The following is a 27677-nucleotide window of genomic DNA, read 5'->3' as shown; positions in this document are numbered from 1 at the left end:
GCCCACCACTGGCATACAGGAAACACTGTCCACAAATGCTAGGTGCCTGTGGAACACACGGTATATCATGCCAAATGGTCAGTGACAGGCCACATACCCAGTAAATGGCTTTCTCATGTATCTTTTCTAGAGTGAAAGGGTATACCAGTTGCAGCTCTGTAGTAGAAATATTCAGTATTCAATATTTTCATATGGACTAAATCCAAAACCCAGAATGTCTCCTGCTGTTAGGCTGTGCCTCTCCTTGCAAAAGTTTGAGTAGCAGCAAAAAACCCCCCCAAAAATTATAACATCAAAACCCTGAGTAGCGGCATAAACTTGGCCACTTGTGTAAAAGGCCAGTAGAGTGTAGTGGCAACACTAAAATCCTGGTGATACACCTTGTTTGCCGTGGATCCCAGCTCCCATCTTGCTCCAGGAGGTTTGACCCATGAAAAGTCAAGACGATTTACTGACAGTTACAGGTGGCCACGTTTTGCTAAATGCAGATTATTAGCTCATGGCTGCACCAGATCAAGTAGTTTTCACACAGATGCAGGAGAACCAATGTAATGAATAAGAAGCTGATCATGCATCTCGTGAAGTCAGCAGAAAAACCAGTGACGCCAGCGGGAGCAAGATTGGGCCCTACTTGTGAAACAGAAATAATACGGTGAGAAGGAAGGTATCCTACCTTACATAAAAGCCAAGTGGGACTAATCCTTCCTTCAGTTTAGGAGAGAATTCCTCCTGTGCCAGGCTCAGCAGGAAGCTTTGAAACTCAAGGCTTGTTACTGGCTGGTTACCTTTACTATTGCTCTTTGTTAAGGCTGGCATGCTGGCTCACCTCATTGTTTCTGGAAATTGGAGCTGTGCTTTTCAGACAATGCAGTTTTCCTGTGTATGTGAACATCGTTTCTCCAGGAACCCCTCTTGCTGTGCTGTTTTTCCTCTTTTTGTGTGTGCGAAGTTGTTTCATGTTTTTATATATATAAAATAAGGCTCTCCCTGGATAAACACTTCCTTCCAGCAAAATGAATGGCAGAAAGTTTCCAAGGAAAAATAAACATAAACCCTCTCACTTCTGTGTGCTGAAGTAGTGTTAGTCATAATAATTAGTGCTTTTCATCTTCAAAGCAAGGTACAAACTTTAAACAATGAAGCCTCCCAAGTGCACACTGCAGTAAATATTATCTCAGTTTCAAAGATTATAAACTTTGGCTGAGAGGTTAAATTACTAGTTTGGGGTGTCAGGATGAGAGCCAGATTAGATCCCAGACATTCCTGGCTCCATGACTTTCCCAAAATCTAAAACACAGACATACAAATCCATTGAAAACGGGGGAGTTTCACTAGGAATAAATTTCTCCAACCTGTTCCATATGCTGAGGCACTCGATCATTTAGCAGATATATCCTTTATCGTTTGGGGGCTGAACCCCCTGACCTGACAGCTTTCTGCATATTATCTCCATCTACGCAGTTCATCTTGTGACCTGAGACTGACTGTGCAACTTTTCCCTGAGAGATACAGAATTTATTTGTTTTATTACTGATATGTAAGGCAACATTTTAACTTCAGCTATGCATTGTCATGTATAACATCTTTCAATGCTCTTTTTGCGTGACTGCCATTAGCCAGGGTGGGGAAGTCAGGCTCTTGCTGGTGCTAATATGTAGTGTAAGGTTTAAGGGCCTGATCCTACAAACTGTTGCATACGTGAGTAGCCTTTATTTACTTGAGATTAGTGGGGATACATAAAGTTTTACAGCACTGGAGTCAGATACTCTCCTCTGGTCTCCTTAGCAAGAGTGGGGAAGTAACGATGACTTGATGTTACCAAGTATAATTTCATGCAAATAACCCTGATTTTCTGTACTATGCTAGAATTTATGATGAACAGTCACAATTAGCAGAACATTAATTTCTCAATATCACTTATGCAAACTAATATGTTTGCAGGAAGTAGATCTGTTCCTTGCAACAGTAGTTGCATTCGCATGGGTTTCTGCTTATCCTATATGCAGGTTTTCTCACGTCAGAGGAGATTGTAGGAACAACTCAATTAATTATCTCAATGGATACCTCAAAGTGGGGGAAAAATTTAATTTAAAGTTTTTGGTTTTGGTATCAGCATTGATTTCTTGGGGCAATGGTTTTGGGAAGAGAACGTACGGGGGATAGAAAACAAAAGTACATTTGGAGCCTTTCAGGGTTTGGAGAAAACTCAGATAGGCCCTTTGCAACAGTGTAGTCAGTAGGAGCAATGTGCAACATGATGGCTCTAAAAACAAATAAAGTAGTCCTGTAGCACTTTAAGGACTAACAAAATAATTTCTTAGGTGATGAGCTTTTGTGAGGCAGACCTACTTCTTCAGATCTGGAAAATTCTGTAATTCACCTCCTGGGCAGTGGCTGGGGGCACTGTTGAAATGGAATATAGTTATCCCAGGTGGTGTAAGTCACGTCACATTGAGGTGTAGCTGGTTGTTTTGAGGGTTCATCTTTAAAGATGTCACAAGGCAGAGATTTCCCTGTAGTAGAAGGGAGACAACAAAAGAGCTGTTGATATTAGTACAGACCCAAAATAAGTAAACATGAAATTTGAGTCTACACTACTGTGTCTGCTTAAAGTGAATGTATTTATTTTGCCTCATTGCATTATCAAATTCTAAAACCTTCTGTATTGATCTGTACGAGCCAACTCTGTATAAACAAGGCACAAAAGAAACAGGATTAAAATAAGCAATATATTAAGTTGATGGGAGTGTAGGGAATAGGGTGAAAGGGTGACACTAGCAGAGTAATTCAAACAAAGGCAAGTCAGGAGGCTAATTCATTGCCTGGTAGCTGCTGATTGTGTGCGTTAAATGAAGCAGAAAGGTTTCCCCTTCTTCACTGTTGTTAGACAAATTTTCTTTATCAATTTAAGGGAAAAATTCTCCTCTTCAATCTAAAATGGATTCAACAAGTTGGCCAATATGCTGCGATCCCAGGCTCCAAAATGCTGCAAATTTCACAAAACGGGGTGCCGCCATTTCCCAAAAATAGGATGCGCAGATTTTAGAAAGGAGAGAACCAGGTAACAAAGCGTGTAGTTCCACCAAGAGAAGAATTTTCACATACTTACTGGAAACCAGCTTTTAACATCCACAACTGCCATGGCCTAAACGAGGGGTTGGCAACCACAATAGCAGGAGGAACCTTTTTTTTTTTTTTTTTAAATTTGATAAAAAACTCAATAATTCAAGAGCCGCAATGCAAGTGAATATGAGACAGTCCTTAATAAATAATGTCGAACCATACATACTTGTTGTAACCCCTATTTTAAGAACAGCCCACACACAATAATTTGTAATGTGATTCATGTTTACCGTAAGACATTCACCATTTATTAAAAATAATCAGGAGGGTTTTTTTTTGTTTGTTTGTTTGTTTTTAAACTTTGCAATTATAGTCTTGGGAGCTACAAAGAATTCCTTAAACAGCCACGTGCAGCTCTGGAGCCCGGTAGGTTGCAGATCTCTGGCCTAAACTATCTATCCTCAGTTATTGGAGAACATACTCTTGAAATCCTATACATAATACCATAAATATCCAACAGGACAGTGCACTCCTCAGCACCATCTGGTATGAAGGGACTCGCATTCATTGGTCACTAATGTGATTTGCAACAAAACTTCTGTCGACAGATCAGTGGCTCGGTCTTTTGACCTGCTCTGTCAACAAAAGGGGCCCCCCCAGCATCGGCCTGCTTTTTGTCGACAGTTTCTGTTGACAAAAAACATTTTGTATGTAGATGCTCCACTAGTTTTGTTGACAAAACCTCAGTTTCCCCTACAAAACTCTCTAGTGTAGATGTAGCCCTAGACTTTATGCTGACAGTCAATCCAGAACATAACTGGCATAACAGATACTCTGGTGTATGAGAGAGTACATCAAGGCTGCATAGTAAGAAACTACATGAAAAATAAGGCTTGTACTATAGGAACGTTGTGGCCGTGTCTACGCTAGCCCAAATCTTCAAAATGGCCATTTCGAAGAGTACTAATGAGGTGCTGAAATACATATTCAGCGCCTCATTAGCATGTTGTCAGCTGTGGCACTTCGAAATTGCTGTGTCTCGCTGCTGCGTGGCTTATCCAGATGGGGCTCCTTTTTGAAAGGACCCCACTGACTTTGAAATCCCCTTGTTCCCATCAGCAGAAATCCTATCAGATTTCAAAGTTGGCGGGGTCCTTTCGAAAAGGAGCCCCATCTGAACGAGCTGTGTGGCAGCAAGATGTGGCAATTTCGAAGTGCCCCAGCCGCCAGCGTGCTAATGAGGCGCTAAATATGTATTTCAGTGCCTCATTAGTAATCTTTGACATGGCCACTTGCATGGCCATTTCAAAGGTTTGGGCTAGTGTAGATGTAGCCTGTGGGTATAAAATAAGAATAATAAAACCTATCATAAACATTCACTGTTAAAAATTATTTTATAGGAAGTAGAAGACGATCTTAATGTTCTGAAGATAGTACTATTGTAGTGCTATATACAGCATCTTTTCCATATTTGCATGTTAAATGAATTATATTTAAATAATTTTTTGTTAAGTATGGAGAAATTGTTTAAATTCGGACTATTATTTTGAGGCCTAGTTTTCTCAGATTCTTTGTTTTTAAGGTCATGGTTAATCTTTTATTGCAGAACTGCTAATTTTAAGTAGAATTAATTGGGGATGCAACTCCACCTAAAGTTTTACATTACTTTGTCTCCATTTGAAAACTTTGTAACACTGCTGATCTTGCTTCAAAAAGCTGCTTGCTCCCTCATCTCTGGTCATTAATGTTGGTTTAAATGTGTTCTGGAGAAGACAGAATGCAAAGATGGTTTTAAAATGAAGCAGTTGGTCTTGTGTCAGCTTTCAATAAATCTTTACCCACCATCTGGGTTTCTTTTCATTTTTACATCTCAATCCAAACAGCTACAACTCTGCAGACCAGATTCTGCTCTCAGTTTATCCCGGTAGAAATGAAGAGCAACAATACTAAAGCCATGGGAGTTACTTCAGACTTACCCCAGTGTTAAGTGAAAGCAGAATATTGTCCTGCTGGAATTTGATTGACGTGGTTTACAAAGGGTCATATGGTCGGAAATATTTTTTGGCAGCGCCTCCCGAGCAAGCAGTGCATTAGCCAACATTTCAGGGCTTCCAAGCCCCTGGTTTGGTTTCCAGTTGGCTCAGGTGGAATCTCCTGGCATACATTCGGTGGTGAGGAAGGAGGCCCACGTCTGTTGTAAAGCAGATTGAGTTAAGAAAGGGATAAAGACACATTCAAGCCCGTACACAGGGCAGATACGAGGGGTATGTATGCACCTTCCCAATGGGCCACCTTTTCCCGTTCCGCCCCCACCCTGACCCTGGCCCCTCCCACCCAGCCTGGTTAGGGATTACTTGGAGCAGGTGTTGGGCAGGCAGTGGCAGCAGTAGGGGATTGCCTCCCCAGCACTCACATGCAGTGGTCCGCTGTGCTCTCCCAGCCTGCTGAGCCCCACGTCTCCTGCAGGGCTTAGGCTGCATGGTTGTTTAATTGCAGTGCAGAGATCTGTGCTTGGGCTGGAGTCCAGGCTCTCGGACCCCACATGATGGGAGGACCCAGAGCTCAGGCTACCGCCTGAGTCAGAATGTACACACTGTAGTTAAACAGCTCCGTGAGGCCCAGTCAGCAGGCACAAACTAGCCACAGGTAGCGTCCGCAAACCCAAAGTCACCCCTTTCCAGAACAGTTAGGCACTGAGCAGGATCTGGACGAGAAGGTACATTTCTTCCCTTTCCATGTCATTCTAGCAGGCCACTACTCTGGAGCATGTGTTGCCATTCTACAGGCCTTCGGTTGGTTTTTGCATCCCTTGATCCATGTGGTCAGGGACTATGTTCCTTCCAATTAATCCTTCCTTCAGAGCCCTCCCCCACGTAATACCATGCAGCAGCCTGTTAGCACCCACCTGCTTCACATGTGAGAGTTCTGAGCACTCCTCTTTCCTCCGAGTGGTCATTTCACTTGTCACTGCAGGGTTGAAGTTTTTTCACTTTTCCTCTGCCCCATAGGTGGGGTTTTAACTATAGTGACCATGTGATTCTTATAGACTGAAAATTCCACGTTGCTGAGCAAACTTTGGGAAGCCAAATGCCTCTGCAGGGCAAAAAAAACAAAAAAACAAAATAAAACAGAAGACTTCAGTCTATGGGTATGTCTTCATTGCACAGAAGACTGATCCAGTCAGGGTCGATCTTATGGGGTTTGATTTCATGTGTCTAGTAGGGATGCATAAAATTGATCTATGTGGGTTGACAGTTGACCCCTGTGCTCCTCAATATCGCGAGGAGTAAGGGAGTGCGATGGGAGAGTTGCTAGCTGCAGCTAGAATTGTATATCTACAGTCAACTTTAGTATCTAGTGTAAACTTGGCCTAAGAAGCCTCCATTATAAAGCCATCCACTTGCAGACCTGGATGCTCATAAACACTTCAGAAAGTCACTCTGTCCTTTTTTGCACCCAGGGACAATCAGTTTATTCTCATTTTAATCATGAGTTCTCTACCAGTTCTGAGTAGTTTAAAACTTGCCTGTCAGGTCAGATGTGTGGATTCCACTGCATGAGCAAACTTAACTGGACCAGGAGTAAAGTGAAATACTAATTATGAACAGCACACATATCTGATGCCTGCGGAGTATAATGGAGGGAGATGTGCCAAGTGAAGCTATTTTTTGGCCAGGAAAGAAACAAGTGCACTTTTATTCATTGCTAAATTATAACACTTTCTGTGCTCTACAGACTATTGGCAAGTTTGTCTTTGAAACAAGGATTTTATTGCATGCAAATGGTATATGAGCACTGGTGTGCTTCTCCTCTTCTAATATTTCCCCTATTAATCCATCCACATACATAAGACAAGCCTGGCCAAATCATTCAGTTATCCAGTTCTGCTGTACACATGGGGGAGTCATCTGTCCATCAGAGCTAAAATGGCTGTTGGTTTCTTAAGAGGCCGAGGACTTTTAAGTATCTGGTCAGAGCTTGCACCTTACCCTTCCCTGGAAAATATAGCTCTTTTGGGTCAAGAAGGAAGGGCCTAGAAAAGTTGGTGGCCCCGTGACCATTTTATGCATTCTTGACCTTTGCTCATTGAGTCTTATGCTGGTGAAAGAATTGAGCTTGGCAGCCTTGTGGAATGAAACGTCATGTTTATCCATACAATCAATATTGCAGAGCTAGGGTCTGCACAAACTTACCCACTGTGCCCTTCCAGAGCACGCTCAAGCAGGGTCAGGGTTGAAAGGATAAACCAGGGCTGAAAGAGCCATTTTAGAAGTGAGAGATTAGTTCAGCTTCCATGCCCATTGATGTTGGGACACTGCTAACAGATGCATGAGTTAATGCCACTTTTGGAGGCTTTGGGATTTTGGACAGCTGGGCACTGAGAATAGGGTTGTAACCACAGACTCATTTCTCAATAAGCTACTGCACGAGTGTCTGGTGATATCTCTTTCTGGTCAGAAGCTGACCTTAGCTGGATTTGAACTGGTGATCTAGAGTTGGAAAATTTTTGTTTGTTTCCTTCCTCTTTAGATTTTTTTTTTTTTTGGTCATTGTCTGTGACAGCTAGAGAGCTGAAATTGAAGCTCTCTGTCCTAGTTCGCTCACACACAAATCTTTTTGGTTTTTTCTGCCCTTTAAGGAAGTATTTGAAAAAAAACTTGTATAAAAAGAAAATTAAAATGTCAGCTACTGATTAATGATGCTGGGTTTGAACTTCCCAACTCTCAGTACAACAGGACAAAACCATTAGTACAAAATTATTTCTAAGCCTGCCAGAGCTGTGAAGTAATTTGCAGTCCTTGACTTCTCTGCCTTTCTATGGGATTTTTTTTTCTTTATTTTGCTCTGCTGTTGCTGTGAATACATGTGCTTTGAAATTGAGGGGAAATGAAGTAAACAACATCACACCGTGTCTCAGCATATTTATGCTTTGTATTCATTATGTGGCGAAGTTCTTGGAGAGCCTTTTATATTCTCTTACCCGCCTCCTTTCCCTTTCAGACTGATGGATTTTAATTGACTTCTGAATCTTGCCTTTCCTTCAGTTTTCAGGAAACCTCTTGTACAATTATATATCACTCACATTGAATTTGGTCATGTTCATGTAATGACACCCTATGGTTTTGCAAATGCAACCACCAACACTTGTGGGTCATATACTGTGTTGACCTTGCCATGGCAGATGCTGTAGGATTAGATGCGCTGGCCTGCAAACAAGATATGAAACTGAGATGCTTTCTATTTATTTGTGATATCTGGTTCAGGCTCTCTCATAGTGCTTAAATAAAGAGACAGGAGTAAAAGATGACTCAAAATCAATTGTCTTTTCCTCACTCTCTTAATAGAACAGGTTTTAATCGCCAAGGCAGTAAATAATTTATTGTTGAACTCGTAATCATTGTGGTATGACATTGCCATCAACTCATTTTTGTTTGCAAAGTGCTTTAGCTCAGTGTTTCTCAACTTTTTTTTATAAATTACCCCTTTAAACAAAAAGTACCCCGAGACTTCTCTCACGTACCCCTAAGGAGGCACATACCACCAGTTCAGCAACATGGTCCTAAAGTAATCTGAGATCTTGAAACAAGTGCCATTCAACCTTTCTAGATTACTGTACCTTTTCAGCAATCAGATTTGTTTTGCATATCACCAAGTTACACCTGACTTAAAAACTATTTACTTACTAAAACATGCAAAAATATTACAGCAGACTACTATGGAAAACTTGCTCACTTTTTACCATCTCATTATAAGAACATAAGAATGGCCATTACTGGGTGAGACCAAAGGTCCAGCTAGCCCAGCATCCTGTCTGCCGACAGTGGCCAGTGCCAGGTGTCCCAGAGGGGGTGGACCACAGACAACGATCAAGTGACTTGTCTCCTACCATCCATCTCCACCCTCTGACAAACAGAGGCCAGGGACACCATTCCTACCCTTGGTTAATAGCCTTTTATGGACCTAACCTCCATGAATTTATCTAGCTCTTCTTTAAACTCTTTTATGGTCCTAGCCTTCACAGCTTCCTCTGTCAAGGAGTCCAGAGGTTGACTATGTGCTGTGTGAAAAAGAACATTCTTTTCTTAGTTTTGAACCTGCTACCCATTAATTTCATTTGGTGTCCTCTAGTTCTTATATTATGGGAACAAGTAAATAACTTTTCTTTATTCACGTTCTCTGCAACACTCATGATTTTATATATGCCTGTCATATCCCCCCCCCCGTCTCCTCTTTTCTAAATGGAAAATTCCCGGTCTCTTTAGCCTCTCCTCATATGGGACATGTTCCAAACCCCTAATCATTTTAGTTGCCCTTTTCTGAACCTTTTCTAATGCCAAAGTATCTTCTTTGAGGTGAGAAGACCACATCTGTACACAGTGTTCAAGATGTGGGTGAACCATAGTTTTATTAAGGGGCAGTAAAATATTCTTTGTCTTATTTTCTATCCCTTTTTTAATAATTCCTAACATCCTGTTTGCTTTTTTGACTGCGGCTGCACACTGCCTGGATGTTTTCAGAGACCTATCCATGATAACCCCAAGATCTCTTTCCTAATCAGTTGTAGCTAAATTAGCCCCCATCATACTGAATGTATAGTTGGGGTTATTTTTTCCAATGTGCATTACTGTACATTTATCCCCATTAAATTTCATTTGCCATTTTGTTGCCCAGTCACTCAGTTTGGTGAGATCTTTTTGAAGTTCTTCACAGTCTGCCTTCATCTTGACTATTTTGAACAGCTTAGTATCATCCACAAATTTACCACCTCACTACTTACCCCTGTCTCTGTATGAATAGTTGAACAGGATTGGTCCTAGAACCGACCGTTTTGGGAACACTACTCATTAACCTTCTCCTTTCAGAAAACTTACCATTTATTGCTGGCCTTTTTTTTCTGTCTTTTAACTAGTTTTCAGTCCATGAAAGGATCTTCCCTTTTGTCCCATGACAGCCTAATTTATGCAAGAGCTTTTGTTAAGGGAGTTTGTCAAAGGCTTTCTGGAAAATCTAAGTATATTATATTTACTGGATCCCCCTTGTCTGCGTGTATGTTAACTTCTTCAAATAATTCAGTAGTTTAGTAAGACATGATTTCCCTTTACAGAAGCTATGTTGACTTCTGCCCAACAAATTATGTTCTTCTACATGTCTGGCAATTTTATTCTTTGCTATTGTTTGGACTAATTTGCCCGGTACTGATGTTAGACTTACCGGTCTGTAATTGCTCGGGTCGCTTCTAGAGGCCTTTTTAAATATTGGTGTTATGAATTGGAATGGAAGTATTGTACGTACATTTCAGTGTAAGGCACATGAAGCAGTAGAAGCAAGTCATTGTCTGAATGAACTTCTAGTTTGTACTGACTTTACTAGTGCTTTTTTATGTAGCCTGTTTTAAAACGAGGCAAATATCTAGATGAGCTGAAGTACATCTTGGAAAACCTCAGTGTTCCCCCAAGGGTACATGTACCCCTGGTTGACAAACACTGCTTTAGATTGCCACGAGTTAGAAAAGTGCCTGAGAAAAGCATGTTTTGTTTTATTCCAGCATTCTTCCTAACTCCCTATTGTTCGTGAATAATGTGTGCTCTGAAACATGATTATAGTATTTCCAAAACACTTGATGTTATGCTGGATATTCATATCATTCGTACAAATGCCCAATCTGTTTTGACTCCTGCTAAGCCTTTGGCCTCGATGATATCTCCTGGCATTGACTATGGCAGTTTAATGACACAACATGAATTAGTATTTCCTTTTGTCAGTTTTCAGTGTCCCTTTTCAGTTCTGTTGAGTGCCCTTTGTTCACGTACATTCACGGGGACCATTTCGGCAGCACAGCGCTTCCATTTTTTTGAACGCAGCAGTTTCTCTAGTGCTCCTCCCGGGGGGCAGGTTCCAGGAACGCTTTGTGGGAGGATGCTGGTACTTCACTGAACTGCCTGGCGGCGACAGCAGAGCGCTGAGGGACATCGTACATTTTGGACCCACATCTGGGTTTGGATTTTGAACAGTTCAAAAGGTTTTGCTTTGGGCCCAACCCTATTTATTTGCTTTTCACTGAAGCCAAAGGTAGATGAGACTGAGAAACCTGTGACAGGGTGAGACCTATGGGCAGATACATCACTGAAGTTAAAACTTTTTTTCGAGGGGGGCCAGGGGAGGAGGCTGCAGAGAACAAGATAAGGGAAGTCTTTTTAACAAAGTCACAGAGTGAGAGAGGAGTTCTGGAATTTTTAAATTTCCAGTCGCCTGCCAACTCAGTGCAAAGATGAACACAGTAAAAGTCAGTCCGTGGCCACTGACAGAGTTCGGGTATGTGGCTGCCTCTGGGGATTGTTCAGTCGCCACTGCTGCTGCTGCGGTAGCAACAGTGGTGGCCCAGAGACCCAGGCCCTTTTAAATAGCCAGGCCCTGCATCAGGAGCCTCTTCTTCCCTGCCCCCAACCCCAGTAGTGACCCTGCCTAGCTCTTCAAATCACCTCCAGAGTCCTGGGCCTCCCAGCTTCCCCCTGAGGCCCTCCCCCTTCTAGGGGTCCAGAGCCACCACACCATTCCTCCCACCCCAAAATGCCAGGCCCAATGCAGGGCAGATGAGTAAGGCCTGGCATCTGCATTCTTCCTTGGGTGTAATTGACAGATTGTCGCACACACACCCTGACAGACTGTATTGCCACTGACCTGTTTGTCCCGGGCATGCCCAAGGTAACAGTCAGATCCCTGCTGCTGTAGTAGCTAGCCAGCTCTTCCTGATTTATAGCAGGAGTGACAGAGGCTAAAGCATTCTGGGACGCAGATGCTGTTTCCTTCGGTGCTCAGCTGAATGTCAACGATACTGCTTTAAAATCCATTTAACACTGATTTTCAGTCTCTGCAGCTGGGAGCTTCTGGAACTAATATCGATATAGAGCATCAAAGGTTTTCTGTTGGCTAATATATCAGACCTTTGCAGTCCCATTTGTTGGATGTAAATACCCCAGAATCCTGGGGCTAGGTGGCCATTTGTTTGGCATGCTGAACAAGGTGTGCTTTTGTCATAGGACTCTTAGGACTGAAAGGACCCCTGAGAACCTAACAAGTCCAGTCCCCTGCGCTCACAGCAGGGCCAAGCACCAACTGACCAACCCTGACAGGTGTTTTTCTGACCTGCCCTTGAAAGTCTCCAATGATGAAGCTATCACAATCTGCCTGGGCAATTTAGTCAGTGCTTAACCACCCTGACAGGAAGTTCTTTGCAACGTCCAACCTCAACCTCCCTTGCTGCAATTTCAGTTCATTGCTGCTTGTCCTGTCACCAGAGGTTACAGAGAATAATTTTTCTCCCTCCTCCTTGTAATAACCTTTCAGGTACTTGAAAACAGGACTGTTCCCTTTCATTCTTCTATTTCCCAGCCTAACCAACCCTGGCTCTGGGGAAGGGCCAAAAATGAGGAGTTCAGTGCATGGGAGGGTGCTGCTGGGGAGTGGGCTGGGGTGAGAATGTGGGAGCTGGGGAGGAGGTAGGGTGTAGGAAGGGGTGTAAGGGTGAGGGGGGTCTGGGGTCTAGGCAGGAGGGAGGGTGCAGGAGGGGTGTGTGTGTGTGTGTAAGGGGTCTGGATGGGAGAGAACATGTAGGGTGGGATGGGTAGATGGTGTCTGGAAAGGGGTGCGGGGGGGTACAGGAGAAGGGTGGGAGTGGGGATGAGGGGTGTGGGCTGGAGGGAGCAGGAGATTGGGGCAGCTACCAGGTGCACCTCTGGGGAAAGCAGGGCACATGGCTCTGCATGCGGCAGTGAAGCGCTCTGCCATGACCGGCCTGCCGCTCCCATTGGCTGAAATCCCCCAGGGGTGGGGGAGGTGCTGGTGGGGAGCACGTCCCTGCAGTGTACAGAAGCTGCGTCCTCTCCCCTGCCATGCAAAGTCTGGGGGCTGGTTCGGGCCCCAGCTTACTTGGATTGGGCCCACGAGGCTTGGGGCTCCTCCCCCTCACCCAAGGCTGGGGGTTGGTACTTCAGCCACAGTGCCCCACTGCCCGGTTGGAGCGTGGGCACTGGCTTGCAGTCCTGTGCTTGGGCTGGGGCCAGTGTGGGGAGGAGAGCCATGGACCTTGGTGGGCCTTATCCGTGCCATAGGTTCCTCACCCTGGTTTAAAATTTGTTTTGTAAATATTTCATTAGTGTGTTGCTGAAGATTATAAAATCACATCTCTACAAAATCGTGTCTGCCCCAGCTGCCAGGGGGCACCGGTGCACCCATTTAACTGTACTTCATAGGGCCCCATAAACCCTAAGGACAGCCCTGTGTCAGACGGTTACTGAACATGGCTTTGATGCTGTGCTGCACTAGGCTGGCAGGCCTCATCAAAAGGAGAGGTGGAACCCCATTATCATCCTTGCTTGGGGCTCTGATGTAGGCTCCTTAAAAAGATTCACCAGTTTGCGCTTGATGTGCTTTTAATCCAGGAGGCCCTTTGAAACCAAACATGAGATGATGCAGTTGAAGGGTTATTAAGCTTCCATTTATCTGACTACTTAAAACAGGATAAAAATGTATTCCTACACTTCAAGAAAAATATCAGCTATTCAGGAGCTTAATGGATCCGTTTCATTCCTCCTCTGTGCTTTTGTGCATCTTTAGAATTAGCTCATGTTATCCTTGCTAGTTCAGTCACCTTTCCCAGATTCCAACCTGGTTGCAGCGACTAGAGCAGGTAATGGAGCATCAGGGTTGTTGGTTTCCATTACTAGCTCTGTCACTTACCTGCTGTGTGAACTGGGTGAAGTCATAAGGGCTTGATGTTCAAATGCCCTGAGCCACTATAGCTCTCACTGAAACCTGCCAGAGCTGCAGGTGAAAACTAAATTGTCTGAGGTTGGATGTTCAGAATTGAAGGCACCCCAAATTAGAAACCACCCTTGAAAATTGAAGTTGGCCCCCAGGAGTTCTGTTTCTCCATTCGTTCCCAGGCTATGTACCTTACAGGGTATTGTGAGGCTCAATGCTGGTAAAGTTGGATGCATGGAATGTCCTAGTAAAGCACTGAGATGCTCAAGTGAAAGGAGCTTTGCCAGGCTAAAGTATTATTATTATTGGACTTGAATACAAGGCATGATGGCTTTTCCACTCTCCGATTTTGATTTTCATCTCTAAACCCTAATTTCTCTTCAGATTCCTAATAGTGTTGCTTATCTCTTTGGAGTTATGCTTGCTGGAGCTATTTGCTGAGTTGCTTTATTTTTCAATCCATTAACATATGTGCTTCTGTACGTGGTTTATCAGCCTGTTTGCAGGACATTCCATGCATCCATCTCCTTTATTTAATAACTTAGATGACTACCTAAGCCTGAGTTTTAAGATTGCTTCACTCACTGACACCCAAGGCAAAGGAAAATATATGTCTTTTCCCCCTTTTTGGCAGGAGGCAGAAATAAAATGATTCAAAAAACTGAGACTTTGATCCTTTTTATTTCCAAATATCCCAGAACGTACCGGGTCGGCTGGCTTACTTGTGTGCAGCGTTTTCACCCCCACATCAGGATTTGTTTGCTGTTGATATCCAGAACAAGGGGAAGAAAAAGAGAAATTGATGTTTCCTAGGGAGTGAGAACTCCGGACTTGGCAGTCATGAATAACAAAGCTGGTCTTTTGTGTGTGTGTATGTGTGTGTGTCTCCTCCTCTTCTTGCTCTGTTTTGTTGCCATTGCCAGTAACATTTTTCCTGACTATGGTAGCATTGACTGCTGTGATAGTTTAATAGTTGCTGCTGTTAACTCCGTTGTCATTTAAATTGTTGTCATTTAAATTTGCATGCAGAGTTAGTAAGCCTTGGAGCTTACTGTGGTGGCACCCCAAAGGTAATTTGTATTCCAATAGCTGGAGTTGTCTTGGTAACACTTAGGTGACTGGGAATCATTTGTAGATGGGAAATTTTGTTCCTCTATTCTCACTAATCCTCACTCTGACTGCAACAGGCTGTCCAAAGTTGGGCAGCTCTGGAACCTTTTAACTGCATGTGGAAGTCTCTAAGCTAGGGGTAGGGAACCTTCTTTTGGGTCAGGGGCCACTGACCCACAGGCAAGTTGGTGGCCACACAAATGAGAGCAGAAAAATGTGGTCCCTGACTGCAGGGGTCTGGGAGGGAGGATGCAGGAGTGGGCTGGGTATGGGCAATCTGGGCAGGAGCGGGGAGCAGGAGCAGGCGGCAGGTGGGGGGTCTGGCCAGGAGGAGGGTACAGGAGTGGGCTATGGGCGGGGGATCTGGGTAGGAGATCTGGGTGGTGGGTGTAGGAGAGGGCTGGGGTGGGGGATCTGGGTGCGAGGAAGAGTGCAGGAGGGTCTGTGGTATGGGGCAGGGTAGGGACAAGTGTCTGGGAAGGAGGGGCAGGAGTCAGGATGGGAGAGGGAGCAGGAAGTGGGTGGCAGTGGGGCTCTGGGTCGGAGGCAGTGCAGAACCTCTGTAGGGGTGCAGGGTCCGGGTGATGGGGGTGCCCTTACCTACTCACCCCCAGATGCACATGGCTCAGTGCTCCCTCCCTCCTCTCCCAGGCACTGCCCTTCAGAATTCTGGCCAATCAGAGCAGCCCTGTGAAGCCTCCAGGCAGCACTGCGGAGGCCACCGTTGCTGAGGCCAACACAGTGCCCTCCACCCTTGCAGCAGCAGAGCTGTGCCGAGCCACTTCCTGCCTGCCACCCCCCAGCTCCTGAGCTGGCCCTGGCTTGCGTGAAGCGGCCCACAAGCTTAGGGCTCTGCACCCCCTGCAGTGCTGCAGGCTGGATGCTATGGAGGGGTCCCGATCCAGGCAAGCCACGGTCCTGATCCAGAATGTGGGCCAGGGTTCCCCACCCCTGCTCTAATCTGAGTGTGGTCTCACTCATTCTGCTTTAGTGTCCTTACACAGAGCGTTGACATACATATGACACTAATCCAAGCTTTTTTACAGGCTTTTGGTGTTATTACAATCCTGTGTTATTACAATCCTGTACTACTGTTACCTAAGAGACTGAGTTGAGACAGAGATCAGACACCAGACACTTGACTCTTTTTCCCATATGAGTCAAAAGGATTTTGGAGCTTTTAAAACTTATGTTCACCCTGCAGTGATAGTTAATTTCCTCATTTAATGGTGTAGCAGAATACTGCTGTTCTCTTAATTCTATTACTTACAAGTAAAAAAGTTGCATCCATGAATTCCTGTTTGTTTGTTTCAATATGTAGAACTCTAGACACTGTCTACACAGTAATTTCTAAAAGACACACAACGTTTTTCATTGGGTGAACAGCCATTTTAAAAAGAAAAATCCCTGCCCTCCAGACCCCCTCCCCCCAAAAGTTTGCTTTCTTCTGTACTCTTTATAAAAATCACTAGATGCCTCCTCACCTCCAGCACCCCACAGACAACATCCTTCACCCTGCAGTCCACTCATGCCCCAGTTAACCCAGCCTGTCAGGAAAGGCTTGTAGGGATACATAAGCATGTCTTCCCATCTGTTCCTTAAGCTTTGACAGCAGGTGCAGCTCGATGATCCTTTCCAAAGACTAATGGGAAAATGGGCACTTGGGGAGGTTTTGCAAGTGCAGGACTTTTCCTGAAAGTGTTTTTGGTTTTGCTGATACTATTGTTGATTCCTACAGATTATTAATGAACATGGGACAAGAGGGTGTTGAATTACAATGTTTACAACTCATTGTTAGAAGGCTCAAAAGATAATTGCAATTTTTCATCCTTTGTAGAATTGAAAGTTCCTGAGTCACTATAGGGGCTCGTCTGCATACTTGGCTCAATCTAATTCTTGACCTTCCCCCCAACCCCTCCATTCTCTGATTTGCTCACCTTGATTATCTTTTTCTGATTTGTCCTCCTTGCTTACTGTTTTTGATTCTCTGTGCCTTAAGTATTGAGTCTGTTCTGGTCTGGCTATGGTCTGAAGAAGTGGGTCTGTCCCACGAAAGCTCACCTAATCAACTATTTTGCTAGTCTTTAAAGTGCTACTTGACTGCTTTTTGTTTTGTATGTTTATATTGGTAATCCATCATTTCTTGTAAAACTGTAGCTGAGCTATACATGAAATGACCTACTCTGAGACTTTTGCTTTGAGCTTAAATAAATATTTGGATAAATAAATATTCTGGATAGTAGAGAGGTGTACCTAGCAGTGCATAACACTAATGCAAAACAATATTAAGAAACAAAAATGTATGCAGAATATTTTATTTACCAGCAACACTAGGATTGTATGCTCTAAACTTATACTATATTTGTTTTATTGGTTTGTATTTACTTTCACTATACCATACTTCAGGCAAAAGTAGCTAAAATTTACTTATGGTTAAAATCGTTATTTGAGTTCCAGATGATAGAATGTCAGATACGAAAGAATAGTTAGAGGGGTAGCCACGTTAGACTGTATCTTCGCAGAGCAAAAAAAAGCAGTCCTGTAGCTCTTTAAAGACTAACGAAATAATTTATTAGGTGATGAGCTGCATGGCTGCTTTTTTGTTTTGTGGATATGAAAGAATTTACTGTAAAACCTAAAATGGTGTGAAACTGATGTGACTTCGGGGTCTTTTATGGAAACATTCACACAGTTCAAGTTACAATTAGCTGGCTAGACTGAAGTTATAAGATAGAGGTTAATGGAGTGCTTGTAGAAGAACACCTTGACAAAGACCTGGAAAAGGAGGTTACAATGAGTCCGTCAGCTCAAGACGAGTTGAAAGTCTTAAGAAGGTTAGAAGCCAGATCAGAATATGTTAGCAGAATGGTTCTAGGAGCTTTACTAAAGGTTAAAAGGCTTCACTACTAGATGACCACTTGTCATTAAAATGGGTTTCAGGGCATAGAAATTCATCTGTAGCAGAATAAGAAAAGTGTATTTTGTTACATTCTGGTGGAACCTTTCTAGAGCTGGGCCACTTGTGGGGCATAGCAGCTCAGCAGGACAGGCACTATTTGCAAATGTTACTGTCTTTAGTTTTATGTGAGGTTTGATTAAACTCATGCACTGAAAAGTTCTAACGTTGAATCAGTGCAGTGCAAGGATGCTGCAGTGACACAGCATCACCCCTTTGGATCAGCACTGTAAGCTTGTGATGCAGTCACATGATCTGATTAAGTTGCAGGGACACTTAGCTATTTTGGAACTGTCCCACCAGCTACGGTTACAAGACTTGGCTCTTTTCTTTTGTTTCCTTTTCCTTTCTCTTTCCCTTTCCCTTTCTTCACAAATGGAACTTCATTTCTGTATGTCCTTTCTCTACTCCCCTCTTGGTTCAAGCCCTGAGAATAGTAAGACCTATTTCATTTTCAGTTACAGTTGTGCAGCCCCACTGATGTTGCTGATATCCTTCTGAGAAGGTGCTCCTCCATTTATAGGTGTAAGCTGAAACTGTTCTGTGGACTTCTCTGAATTCTTTGTAATTTCCTAATGCAAATGCCCTTCAGCATATTTATTCTGAGGAAGCCTGACTTCTTGCTTCGCAAGGTTAAATTATTTACCCTATATATACAGTATGATAGCCAGCGAGAACTACTAGGCTGTTCAAAGTTTAGCCAAAAGGGATTTAGGGCAGCATCAGCTATAATTAGAGCCTGATGATTCTGATTGTTCCAAAGTACAGGATTCTTTGACGCTGTTAAGCTTTCTCATGTTGTGGTGTTGTTTCCGTCAGGGAGCATTATATAGCAGTGTCTGTGACAGTGCTGTCAAGTGGGAACACTGAATGCCTCCTTGAGCTATGTAACTCTGACTTTAAGCTGATTGTAAAACTTACAGGAATAAAACTAGCATAAAGATATCCACATCCAATTTGGCAAATAGGACCCCAGAGCCAAAATTATTCTTTGACTTTAGTGGCATTTTCCAAAGACATATGTGGTCCCTGGTGTTCAGTCCTTAACAAAACAGAAAGGATAATGTCAAGTGCTTGAGGGGAATTTTCAAAAACTTTTTACTGTGATTGCGAAATAATTTGAATATATTTATCATCAAAGATCAAGCGTCTTATAACAGCATTTTACTGTGTGAAAAAACAGACCAGAGGAACAAAGCTGTGGGTATGTCCATAAAGGTCAGCACAATGTGGGAAGATTTGGAGTGGTGACCTAAGTGAAACAAATGCCTGTGAATAAAATGATTAGTGAGAGTGAGGCAAGTAATTCAAAGAGGTGACCCTCTGCAACAGAAGAAAGTCACAGAAACATTTTTCTGTAACTGATAGTGGGTTTTTTTCCCTCTTTCTGTAAAGAAAACATTTGGTCTTGTGGTCAGGTCATTGAGCTGGGATTTGGAAGATACGACACGCAGTACTTAAATGTATCACCAATTTGCCAGGTCACTTTATTCAAGCAACTCACTGTCACTGTATCTAAATCCCTGTCTGTAACATCGGACAAACAGTATGTCCTTACTTCCACATGTTGTCTGGCTTGTCTCTGGACTGTAGGCTGCTTGGGGCCAGGATAGTCTTTCACTGCCGGTGCATCTACACTTGCATTCCTCTTTCAAAAGAGGGAGGCAAATGAAGTAAATTGAAAAGGCAAATGGGGCATAAATTTGCATATTGGCACCCCATTTGCATATTCTAATTTCAAAAGAGCTTGTAGATACACCCTGCATGTTTTTTACAGTACTTAGTACAATGGGCCATGATCTCATCTGGAGTATGTAGGTGCTATTGTAATAACAAGTTTTATGAATTCTGAGAGCCCATCAGTTGATTTGTCAGCTGCTAGCCTTCTCCCCTTCTTTTGCTGCTTGGGTGGCTGTAAGGTCAGCCAAACTGCTACTGAACTCAGCAAGGTCCCAGAACCCATGACTTCCGTGACTTCCATGACAGACTCTTCCAGACTTACTTACAACAATAGACTAATGGAGCGCAAGCTGTTCTGCATAACAGAGAAGATTAAGGGATGACTTGATTAGTTTAAAAAACCTACACAGGGAACAGGTATTTCATAATGGGCTCATCAGTCTTGCAGAGAAAGGTATGACAAGATCTCATAGCTGGAATCTGAAGTTACACAAATTCAAACTGGAAATAAGGAATGGCTTTAAAAGGTGAGGACAATTAACCATGGGAACAGTTTATAGAGGATCATGGTGGATTCTCCATCACTGACCATTTTAAAATGAGGATTGGATATTTGTCTTAAATATCTCTCCTACAAATTATTTAAAGGAAATTCTGTATCCTTTGTTACACAGGAAGTCAGACTAGATGATCACCGGGGTCCCTTTGGCCCTCGTATCCATGAATCTATAAAAGAATTTTTAATAAGGACTTTAAATGCATTTTCATGTCAAATACACAGAATTGAATATCTTTAATACTAAGTTACATCTCCTGTGACATCTCTTTTTTCCTTTAATTTTATTTGATCAGGAAGGCTCATTTAGACTCAGCTACTTTCTTATTTATGATTGGTAGGATATAGTAAGAGATTCCAGCAGTCCTGAAACCTTCAGTCATGCTTCTGCTAATCTGCCATTGTTTTATGTGCTCAGCCCCGGGAGTACATGGGAGAGGTCTCTTTTAAAATGTCTGTTGCATGAGGTATCAAAGGACATATGGTCTCTGTTGGATTTCCCACTGCATTAGATGATCTGATTAATCCCACCTGTATACGTGCACCTGCCTGCTGAGACTATGGTAGCGAAACTCTGCCAAATTCAGAGCTCTGGTTAAATATTCCCTTTCATTACTTCAAGGTGTCTTTGGCTGTCTGAAGATTGGGCAAAGCTCGCTAGTGGATGTCTGCTGGGATTTCCTACCATTTCCACTTTCTGCTTTTATGTCGTGCCGTTATGTAGCTAGCAAAACAAAGAATCTGTGTCCGTGGGATTTCCTGTAGAAAGGATTTTCACAGTAAGAGTGGCCTGCAGAGGTTTGAAATGCTGCTCACAGCCATCCTTGTGGTCCATACAGGGATGCATCTTGCAGAAACCAGAACTTCCAGCATGCAGGGTGTTTGTGTCAAGATGGAACCCTGAATGTTTGGACTTGAAGTATCTATCTGCTGCAAGTCTCTCATAAAACTGAGGTTCAATGCAATATACTCCATATTCTGCTTTTTTACAAATCAGTACTGTAGTATTATATAACAGTACTTCAAAATATTCCAGTAACAGTAAATTGTTGGCTAAGGTTTTCGAAGGAGTCTAAGGCAGTTAGATACCTTTTGAATTTCAAAAGGAATCAAGCATTGTAAAAAATGAATTTGAAGGGGCAATTTAGTTAGGAGATTTTCTGTAATACTGTGACAACTGTTCCATGTGTAATCAGAAGTCAGGTACTGTTATAAACTCAAACCATCTGTTACCTCTCAAGCAGAGCATATTCCAGAGATGGTGGAATGTCTCTGAGAGGTTGTATGAAGATTCGGATACTAATTCCTCAGAGATGTTGGCTCATTGTGAGCATTGGCTTAGTTGGGTTTCTTGAGGGTTGCAAAGTGGAATAGGGTGATGTAGTCTGGCTATGTGGCTATCTAATCCAGTGACTCCCTGTGATTTCAATTTGAGGATTTGACCCCCATCATCTTTTTGTGAGTTTAGTATAGAAACCACAGATTAGATCACAGGCCATCTCCCTGCCAGTGCAAGATTGTTCCTGAGGATACATAGTTTGGTATTTTCTCCAGTCTAATTCTAAATATCCCAAGGGATGGCCTTGTCACCAGTTCCCTTAAGAAACTGTTCACAGCCTAGCACGTTGTCAGCAAGTTTTACCTCCTACTGTGACTAAATTTTCTGCATTTTCATTTCAGCCTGCTACTTCTAATTATATTCCCTAATAATACTCTAAATAATTCCCCTCTGTCCTTGAAGTTGTCAGCTTTTAAGCATTTCTGAACTATCAAGTCTCCTTATTGCTACTGCATATCTAGGATATATGTATGAATTGTTTCTTAATCTCATCCAGGTAAAGTAAGAGCACTACCAAAAATGGAGTAAGTAAAGGGGCTTGTGGGTATATGTTGGAAAGTAATACCAAGGAACTGGGTTTTCCAAATCCATGACATGTGTTATTGCAAATATACTTCAGAATGGGGACCCCACAGTCCTGCAGCTTTCTCTGGAATTCTGACCTTGCAATCTAGAATAAGGGACATAAATTAAGGGCGAGGGGGGGAACACAGTTGAGCAAAATAAGGGGCAGTGCTGGGATGAGAGAAATTAGAGAAACTCCAATTTATGTTCATCTTTTTCTGCAGTAATTTTTTTGCTTTAAGGTTGAAATTTTGTTCTCAATCAGACTTTCCTTCAAGGGAGAAGGGAGACACAAATTACCCCTTTAAAAGTCTGACAATGGAAAGGTGCCTGAACTAGTGATTATCCCTCTTGGGTGCTGAGTCACTGTGACAGTTGCACAGGTACTATTTTCTGCACTGTAGTTTATGCTATACCCAGGAGCAGAGAAAGGTAAAGCGCATATAGAAAGATCTCAGTTGGTTAACTCTCTCTAGAGGCAATTTCTGCTTCGTGGACATTCACATCTCCCTATCAGCTACGTTGAACGGCCACAGTCTCCCTGACTGATCACCCTAAGTTACAATGGATAAGAACATTTTTTTAACAGTCATTTTCTTACATATGTACCTGCCTTTGTATTTCTACTGCAGTCCATCTGATGAAGTGGGTTTTATCCATTAAAGCCTAAGCCCTAATAAATCTGTTAGGCTCTAGGGTGCTATGACTCCTCTTTGTTTTTGAGATAAAGACTAGCATGGCTACTCCTCTGAGAGTTTGCACTCTGTGAGGTAACTAAAGTTTTTCAGCAGTTGTGCCCCTCTGAGTGCTCCATTATTCATTTTGCTTCCCTTGTGAGGGATGTTGGACAGAGAAGGAGCTGAGGAAATTCTATCCACACCATCTCTGTATCTCCAGGTTATCCAGTGCAAGCATGGGTCAGACACTGCTACATGAACGTAGCAGACAAGCATGCATATTTGAAGGGGAGCACCTGTAGGGACACCCTTGAAAGACCCCCCGTTGCTGCACAAAGTGCATAACCTCTTATTTATTTTCACATTTCAGGAGTGGTGTAAACACATCTGCCTTGTGCTCTTTACAGGAAAGGGAAGCCATCTTGTGTAGGACTCATGGGCATAACTAGTCTGGCTTGGTTATTTCGGGGGCCGGGGGGGGGCAGTTAAAACTTATAAAAGGAGCCCACTATTCCCATGGCACCTCTAAGAAGGTGATTTGAAAAATACAGTGTTGTCAATTTATGGTCATGGATCACATTTTAAATCTTTTTACAGTAAACCCTTGAAACGTGCGATTTTGAGTTGGTGCTTAGCTTGCATTAACGCGAGTTAAGCACAATTCAAAATCCAGCTCCCTCAGGCCTGGCTCAACTGCCTTCCCAGCCCCACTCAGCCTGGTTCAACCCTCCCCAATCCCGGTTCAAACCTCAACACCGCCCGCATGTGGCTCTGGCTCAACACCCCCCTCCCCGCCCCCTGCGCAGCTCCAGCTCAGTCCCCACGTGCAGCTCCGGCTCAACTCCCCTCTCCTCCCATGACCCAGCTCTGGCTTAACCCCCACCCATGTGGCTCCGGTTCACCCCCGCCCCCCGCATGGCTCCAGCTCAACTCCATCCCTCTGCCCCCCTGCAGCCCTAACCCACCCCAGGCTTCACACCCACCCCCACGCTCCTCTCCCACGGCCTCAGCCCACCACCAGGATTAAGCCTCCCCAACTGCCTCCCCCCCCCCACCAGGACTTATCTGTCAAAAGGAGCTGCAGGTGCTCCTGCTGCTTCCCCAGCTGCAGAACATGTGTTCTGCCAGGGAAAAAGGCCACCCCTGACTTACGAAAACTTCCACTTATACGGGGGTGCGTGGGAACGGAACCCTCACGTAACTCGAGGGACTACTGTAATTTAAAGTACAAGATGCATTGCTCTTGTCTTACTGCTTTATCAGGTGCAGGTTGAACCTCCTTCGTTTGGCACCCTTGGGACCTGAGTGCTTCTGAATGAGGGAATTTGCTGACAAAGGCAGGTCAGAGCTCTTGGCTGCCTTTGCCTGGACGAACTCTTCTGCAGAGCTCCCCCAGTGGGCTGCAAGGTCACCCGCCTTCCTGGCTGGGGGCACCGTGGCTGTGGGGCTGCTGACGGGGCTTTGTGCCACAGCCAAGTTCCCCACGGTTTCCCTGCTTTGGGGCTCCTTGTGGAGCTCCCAACTGGGGCTGGGTTCCCCACAGTGAGGCTCTCCAACCCCAGCCAGGTTCTTGGTAGTGGGGCTCCCCAGCTTGGCTTCCTGCCCTGGGGCTCCCTGTAGCAGGCTTCCAGCTTCCTGCTACGAGCAGGGCTCCGCTGCACCTGTTACAGCTTCAGCTTTCTGGTCCAGGTACTCTCTGGTCCAGCAAATCCATTATCCTGCCAGATAAGAGAGTTTCAACATGTACTCGACTAGTAGAGCACTGGGTAGCTCTAGCTCATTGGAGTGCCTTTCTGTTGGGTTATGCCATAGGACTGTTGTGCGTAACTTCATTTTGCAGAAAGGAAGTTTACACACAAGGAGCGCATTAATACCTTCCCGACACCACACAAGAATCGTCAATAATGAATTGCTTCTCCCTTTTACAAATCCCGGTAATATACTAATTGTACTGCTTAAGAACAGTGGCAAGGGAACAAAGCAATCAGCGGCACCATCTGCTGTGAACAGGTTTGTGTTGTTGAAGGGACTGCATCTCTGTTGATGAACCCTTAAACATAGTCCTATGTCCCAGAGATACCCGTCTGGTCGGAATGCTGTTCTCAGTGGCGGAGTTGGAGTTTCATTGCACGGTGTACAAATAATAGAGTCGCTGTCTGTACCATTAGGGAATAGGACAGAGGCAAATTCACAAAGGCTTTCTTAGAAAGTCAGCACAAGGTTGTGAGAAGAAACGAAACAGGAACGAAACAAAAACAAAGCAACATGTATGTTTGGTGTTGTATTAAAGTAAAAATCTGGTGTTTGCATTCAAAGGAAATGTGTGATTGTTTCCTGTTCACGGTGTGCTTGACTTCCATGCAGTAGGAAATACTACCATCTCCTTGTAGAGATTTTCATGGAAAATGGAGGAATGCCTAAACTTTGCTCGGTTGGGAACCTAGCCAGAGTTACATAGAGACCGTTAAATCTGTCCTCTCCTTGGCTATGTCTACACGTGCAGCCAACATCGAAATAGCTGATTTCGATGTTGCGACATCGAAATAGTCTATTTCGATGAATAACGTCTACACGTACTCCAGGGCCAGCAATGTCGATGTTCAACTTCGACGTTGCTCAGCCCAACATCGAAATAGGCGCAGCGAGGGAACATCTACACATCAAAGTAGCACACATCGAAATAGGGATGCCAGGCACAGCTGCAGACAGGGTCACAGGGCGGACTCAACAGCAAGCCGCTCCCTTAAAGGGCCCCTCCCAGACACAGTTGCACTAAACAACACAAGATACACAGTGCTGACAACTGGTTGCAGACCCTGTGCCTGCAGCATAGATCCCCAGCTGCCGCAGAAGCAGCCAGAAGCCCTGGGCTAAGGGCTGCTGCCCACGGTGACCATAGAGCCCCGCAGGGGCTGGAGAGAGAGCATCTCTCAACCCCCCAGCTGATGGCCGCCATGGAGGACCCAGCAATTTCGACGTTGCGGGACGCGGATCGTCTACACGGTCCCTACTTCAACGTTGAACGTCGAAGTAGGGCGCTATTCCTATCTCCTCATGAGGTTAGCGACTTCGACGTCTCGCCGCCTAACGTCGAAGTTAACTTCGAAATAGCGCCCGACGCGTGTAGACGCGACGGGCGCTATTTCGAAGTTGGTGCCGCTACTTCGAAGTAGCGTGCACGTGTAGACGCAGCTCTTGATAGGGAGCTACAGCCTGCAGACAGAGCAAATCCATGCATGCACAGTGGTTCTGCTTGATCTGAGAATAGTTTCTCTAGGAAGATGGGATGGTAGCCACCATCAGCTACAGACCTCTACTGAGAGCAGTGGAAGACCACCTTGCAGAACTTTGCAGGCTGTATCGGCCTGTGAGTTATACTCTGTCACCTCAGGCTTCATATATCTACTACTGATCGGTATACACTATAGCTGCGTCTACACGTGCACGCTACTTCGAAGTAGCAGCACCAACTTCGACGTTAGGCGGCGAGACGTCGAAGTCGCTAACCTCATGAGGAGATAGGAATAGCGCCCTACTTCGACGTTCAACGTCGAAGTAGGGACAGTGTAGACGATCCGCGTCCCGCAACGTCGAAATTGCCGGGTCCTCCATGGCAGCCATCAGCTGGGGGGTTGAGAGACGCTGTCTCTCCAGCCTGTGCGGGGCTCTATGGTCACCGTGTGCAGCAGCCCTTAGCCCAGGGCTTCTGGCTGCTGCTGCTGCAGCGGGGGATTCATGCTGCATGCACAGGGTCTGCAACTCGTTGTCGGCTCTGTGTATCTTGTGCTGTTTAGTGCAAGTGTGTCTGGGAGGGGCCCTTTAAGGGAGCGGCTGGCTGTTGAGTCCGCCCTGTGACCCTGTCTGCAGCTGTGCCTGGCACCCTTATTTCGATGTGTGCTACTGTGGCGTGTAGACGTTCCCTCACTGCGCCTATTTCGATGTGGTGCTGCGCAACGTCGATGTTGAACATCGACGTTGCCAGCCCTGGAGGACGTGTAGACGTTATTCATCGAAATAGGCTACTTCGATGTAGGCTTCACGTGTAGACGTAGCCTATATGTAGCAGCCTACCTTGTTTGAAAGGACTTGTGCTTTTGGGTGGCACAGGTTTTTATTGCCTAATTTGAGAAACCTTCCTGAATCCTTTCCTGAGAACCTTCTGAAAAGCAGACTCCTTTCAGCTATGGCTCATGTGCACCAGGGGAATGAATACCCACTCCGTATAGAAAGCACATCTGGATAAATTACACATATGTATGGTGATCGTCAGATAAGTTCATAGTGGGATGTCTAAGCAGGGAAGTGGCATCTTTTATGAAACAGGAAGTGCATACTAGGTCTAAGCCATAGAAGCCTTGCCAACACCTCACAGTGATGTGACCCCTTTTCTGTGTGTGTGTGTGTGTGGGATTTGTCATGGGTGTTTCACTTCGGACACCTGTTCTAAAGCATCATATGTCGGTAGTGACTGAAAGTGACCAGAAGCCATCAAATTGCTCTTTTGTAGCCTGGTTGTGCATATTTAAGAAATTTGGCTGTTGCAGTCCAGTTCCCGGTAGAGCAGTCACTAAAGCCTCCACCACCAGAGTCATTTGCTGGCATCCTTGTTGGTAATTTCAGGCTGCATCTACACTTGCAGGGTATTTGGAAAGATTTTTCAAAAGAAGGGGGCTCTTTCAAAAGAGCCCGTGGAGCATCTACACACACAAGACATTGTTTTACAAGTACATTGAAAGAATGTGGTGCTTCTCTTGAAATCACTCTTCCTGTGCTGTTTCAGGAAGAGCGCCCCCTTTCAAAAGCTTCTTTTAAAAGAAAACATGAGTCAATGCTCTGCAGGGCCCTTCTTTCGAAAGAACCTTCTTCATTTTCGATCCCTGGCCTTTTCTTTCGAAAGAGCGGGGGCTGTGTAGATGCTCTCTTTTGAAAGAGCAGATCACGCTTTTGATCCGCTTTTTTGTGTGTGGACGT

The 27677-nt window shown here is 44.4% G+C and overlaps 1 protein-coding gene across 1 annotated transcript in view; it reads left to right on the top strand.

Moving 5' to 3' along the window:
* LRP8 (LDL receptor related protein 8) overlaps positions 1–27677 on the top strand; it is a 248709-nt gene that overhangs the window by 100317 nt on the left and 120715 nt on the right.

The sequence above is a fragment of the Carettochelys insculpta genome, chromosome 9 (genome assembly GCF_033958435.1).
Source record: "Carettochelys insculpta isolate YL-2023 chromosome 9, ASM3395843v1, whole genome shotgun sequence".
Lineage (NCBI taxonomy): Eukaryota > Metazoa > Chordata > Testudines > Carettochelyidae > Carettochelys > Carettochelys insculpta.
Note: the sequence above shows the minus strand (reverse complement) of the source record. Positions and strands in the feature narration are given on the sequence as shown.